The 5,000-nt window shown below is 32.1% G+C and overlaps 1 non-coding gene and 1 pseudogene across 1 annotated transcript; both read right to left on the bottom strand.

The window, feature by feature from the left end:
- Window positions 1-1,248, bottom strand: part of LOC123303650 — a 10,804-nt pseudogene extending 9,556 nt beyond the window's left edge.
- Window positions 1,249-1,883: 635 nt separating this feature from the next.
- On the bottom strand, window positions 1,884-2,038 carry LOC123303649. The gene has a single exon (XR_006535751.1). It is a non-coding gene; the product is annotated as a 5.8S ribosomal RNA (ribosomal RNA).
- Window positions 2,039-5,000: the final 2,962 nt, after the last annotated feature.

Genomic DNA, 5,000 nt, shown 5'->3' with positions numbered 1-5,000 from the left:
AGGCATAGTTCACCATCTTTCGGGTCCCAGCGTGTACGCTCTAGGTGCGCCTCTATTATAATATAATCCGAAAACTAAATTATAATAATATAAGACGCCCTAGGAGTGCGATATTTAATACATAATATAAATATATCCTCCTTTTATCATTTATAAAAAAATATAAATAATATTTACTTTCATTGTGCCTTTGGGTTTCATAAAATTTATAAATATTTCGATGAAAAAATATTTTATTCCCAATGACTTGCGTACATGCTAGACTCCTTGGTCCGTGTTTCAAGACGGGTCCTGAAAGTACCCAAAGCTATATCGTCGCTGACAGATAAATTTTTAATAAAAAAAAATGAGCCAGTTCATTATCATACACCTACTGACAGTTAAATAGTATCATATAACGGCATAAAATCCGTATATATAATATGTTTTAATAAAAAAACCTATTTATACTCGTGGTGGATCTGAACGCGTTAATAACGCGACTCAATATCAATTTATAATTAATACCATCAAACAATTAATCAAGAAACATAGGCGTTTAACATACACAAAATATTATCAAAAAATAATATTGTACATTAATCAACGCACCAATGCCTATAGATTAATATTTAATGGGTCGCAACGTCCTACAAGATGAGAAGTGCATACCTCGTTATCATACAATTAACAATATACAGCAGTGCATATATTTTTACTAAAAATAAATTCCTAATAAAAATTTTTGTCACATGCTAGTACAAATTGGTTGATTAACGATAAAAAGTAAATGAATCTCATCTTTCGACCTTTCGGGTTTCTCAGGTTTACCCCTGAACGGTTTTACGTACTCTTTAACTCTCTCTTCAAAGTTCTTTTCAACTTTCCCTCACGGTACTTGTTCGCTATCGGTCTCGTGGTAATATTTAGCCTTAGATGGAGTTTACCACCCACTTAGAGCTGCACTCTCAAGCAACCCGACTCTAAGGAAAGATTCACCTATCATCAATAATAATCACTACGGGCCTGGCACCCTCTATGGGTATATGGCCCCATTCAAGATGGACTTGGATGTATTATATAACAATAGGTTTATATTGAATCTTCCTAAACACTACATTCCCCAAGTGTCTGTTTATCAGCCACGGGGTTCAGTGCTGGGCTTATCCCTGTTCGCTCGCCGCTACTAAGGGAATCCTAGTTAGTTTCTTTTCCTCCGCTTAATAATATGCTTAAATTCAGCGGGTAATCTCACCTACTCTGAGGTCGTAAAAGTTTTTAGAAGTATTAAAACAAAAATTTTTTTTATATATTATGTTTTTGTTATATTTTATAAGTAAACAATTTTCTTAATTATTCATACTCAAATTTTTTTAATATTATTATATAATATTATTTTTATATTTATCTAAAGAGAAGAAAATAAAAAATAAATAATTATATATATTAATTTTTTTCGAGTATATTGAAAATTTTATTACAAATAAAATATTCCATAACAAAATATTAATATATAATATTTTTGTTTATTCTTCTTTATTTAATATTTTAAAAATATATTATTAATATCATTTATTATTAATATTATTATTAACATAAAGTTTTATAATATTATATATAAATGATAAAAAATAATATTGATATATTAATTTAAAAATGTCGACAAATAATAAAAAATATATAAATTTTAAATGCTATTAAAAACATTTTATATTTATTTTTTTCTTATATTTGGCGTAAAACATTCATATATAAATAATTTTACATTTCTTTTATAAAAATTTTATTTATCAATTTAATTAAATATGAAAAAATAAATTTTCTTTTTTAATTATTGATAAATTTCTTTTTCATAAAAAAAATTTTATGTAAAATAATCTTTTATTATATTAATATAATGTATACGACCCTCAGCCAGATGTGGTCCGGGAACAGTATCCAAGGACCGCAATGTGCGTTCGAAATGTCAATGTTCATGTGTCCTGCAGTTCACAAGTTGACGCGCAATTAGCTGCGTTCTTCATCGACCCACGAGCCAAGTGATCCACCGTCCAGGGTAATCTTTTTAAATTTTAAATGTAAGTATTATTATTAATAATAATCTTTATTTTTAATATAAAAAATAAAATTATTAATTTATATATCTTTATAAATTCTTTTAAAATAAAAAAATTTTTCTAGAATATAAATTATATATTTTATTTTAAATATATATATATATAAATTAAAGATATTATGGTATTAATAAATATATACATAACATTTTTGATATTTTTGTTAGTGCTAGCTAGATATAATAATTAATATTTGGTATATTTTATAGAAATGTATTTATTTTTTTTTTATAAATTATTTTCTACATAAAAATATATATAATATTAATATGGTACAAAACAAATGGGTTTGTTTTTTAACATAATAACTTTTAATAAAAAAAAAGAAATATCAAGACAAAACATAAAGAAATTTAAATTTGAAATAAATTTTATTCTTTAAAAAAATTTTATCTTGTGTTTTCTTTATTTTTATTATATAACATAGAAAAATAAAAATATAGATTATATCAATTATAATCTTATTTTATTTTTCTTAATAGAGATTATATACATATAAACAAATAATTTCAATATATTCTATTTTTAATTTCACTTTTTTATAAGAGAAATTATTTATAGATTTTATTAATAATTATTGTTTAATAATAATAATAATATTGAATATAAAAATATTTTATATGTAACAAATATATTATTAATATTTATATAATATTCTCTATATTATATGTATAGATATATTATGTGTATAAAAAAAGTTTGGCGTATTACTTTAATATGATATCATAACCAAAATAAATCTCTTTTAACACATAATTACTATTATATATTTTGAGAAAATTACATATTAATATGTTATTTTGTTAAAAAAAATATTTCTTATCAATAATATTTTTATTTTTTGGAATATTTAAAAACAATACAAAAAATATAAATAAATATATTTTATATATATCGTTAATGATCCTTCCGCAGGTTCACCTACGGAAACCTTGTTACGACTTTTACTTCCTCTAAATGATCAAGTTTGGTCATCTTCCCAGCAACATCGGCAATATCAGAAATATTGCCGCGTACCAGTCCGAAGACCTCACTAAATCATTCAATCGGTAGTAGCGACGGGCGGTGTGTACAAAGGGCAGGGACGTAATCAACGCGAGCTTATGACTCGCGCTTACTGGGAATTCCTCGTTCATGGGGAACAATTGCAAGCCCCAATCCCTAGCACGAAGGAGGTTCAGCGGGTTACCCGGACCTTTCGGCCTGGGAGGACACGCTGATTCCTTCAGTGTAGCGCGCGTGCGGCCCAGAACATCTAAGGGCATCACAGACCTGTTATTGCTCAATCTCGTGCGGCTAGAATGCCGCCTGTCCCTCTAAGAAGAATTATTTGTACGCCGGCAGTAAAAACCACATCAAAAAACTGCGTACCCATACACCATAACATATGCAACATAAAGCACAATATATACAAAATATAATCTTGATCGTTAAATCTCAAAAATACATGCATATATAAATACAATACATAACACACATGAAAATGAATGAAATGGGAAACAAACAGCCGATGGGCCTTGAGATGCCGGTAAAGTACGTCTATTTAGCAGGCTAGAGTCTCGTTCGTTATCGGAATTAACCAGACAAATCGCTCCACCAACTAAGAACGGCCATGCACCACCACCCACCGAATCAAGAAAGAGCTCTCAATCTGTCAATCCTTCCGGTGTCCGGGCCTGGTGAGGTTTCCCGTGTTGAGTCAAATTAAGCCGCAGGCTCCACTCCTGGTGGTGCCCTTCCGTCAATTCCTTTAAGTTTCAGCTTTGCAACCATACTTCCCCCGGAACCCAAAAGCTTTGGTTTCCCGGAAGCTGCCCGCCGAGTCATCGGAGGAACTTCGGCGGATCGCTAGCTGGCATCGTTTATGGTTAGAACTAGGGCGGTATCTGATCGCCTTCGAACCTCTAACTTTCGTTCTTGATCAATCAAAACATTTTTGGCAAATGCTTTCGCTTCTGTCCGTCTTGCGACGATCCAAGAATTTCACCTCTAACGTCGCAATACGAATGCCCCCATCTGTCCGTATTAATCATTACCTCGGAGTTCCGAAAACCAACAAAATAGAACCGAGGTCCTATTCCATTATTCCATGCACACAATATTCAGGCAAAATTTGAGCCTGCCTTAAGCACTCTAATTTGTTCAAAGTAAACGTACCGGCCCACCTCGACACTCAATTAAGAGCACCGCGACGGGATTGCAATTGGGGGCTGCCACCGCTCTTAACGGTTAAACACTTACGACAAATTACATAATAAAAATATATATAATGCATTAAATAAATAATAACACTAAAATATACTTTATACATAATCTGTACCACCCACCGGTAGGACGTCCCACATAACATGCTAGTTAAACAATGCGAGCATTGAACCAACAGTGTAGGACACAGATTCGACTACGAGCTTTTTAACCGCAACAACTTTAATATACGCTATTGGAGCTGGAATTACCGCGGCTGCTGGCACCAGACTTGCCCTCCAATGGATCCTCGTTAAAGGATTTAAAGTGTACTCATTCCGATTACGGGGCCTCGGATGAGTCCCGTATCGTTATTTTTCGTCACTACCTCCCCGTGCCGGGAGTGGGTAATTTGCGCGCCTGCTGCCTTCCTTGGATGTGGTAGCCGTTTCTCAGGCTCCCTCTCCGGAATCGAACCCTGATTCCCCGTTACCCGTTACAACCATGGTAGGCGCAGAACCTACCATCGACAGTTGATAAGGCAGACATTTGAAAGATGCGTCGCCGGTACGAGACCGTGCGATCAGCTTAAAGTTATTCAGAGTCACCAAATTAAACGATGCAAATTAAAATTTACACCGATTGGTTTTGATCTAATAAAAGCATTCCTTCCATCTCTGGTCGGAACTCTGTTTGCATGTATTAGCTCTAGAATTACCACAG

The sequence above is a fragment of the Chrysoperla carnea genome (assembly GCF_905475395.1).
Source record: "Chrysoperla carnea chromosome X unlocalized genomic scaffold, inChrCarn1.1 SUPER_X_unloc_115, whole genome shotgun sequence".
Classification (NCBI taxonomy): domain Eukaryota; kingdom Metazoa; phylum Arthropoda; class Insecta; order Neuroptera; family Chrysopidae; genus Chrysoperla; species Chrysoperla carnea.
Note: the sequence above shows the minus strand (reverse complement) of the source record. Positions and strands in the feature narration are given on the sequence as shown.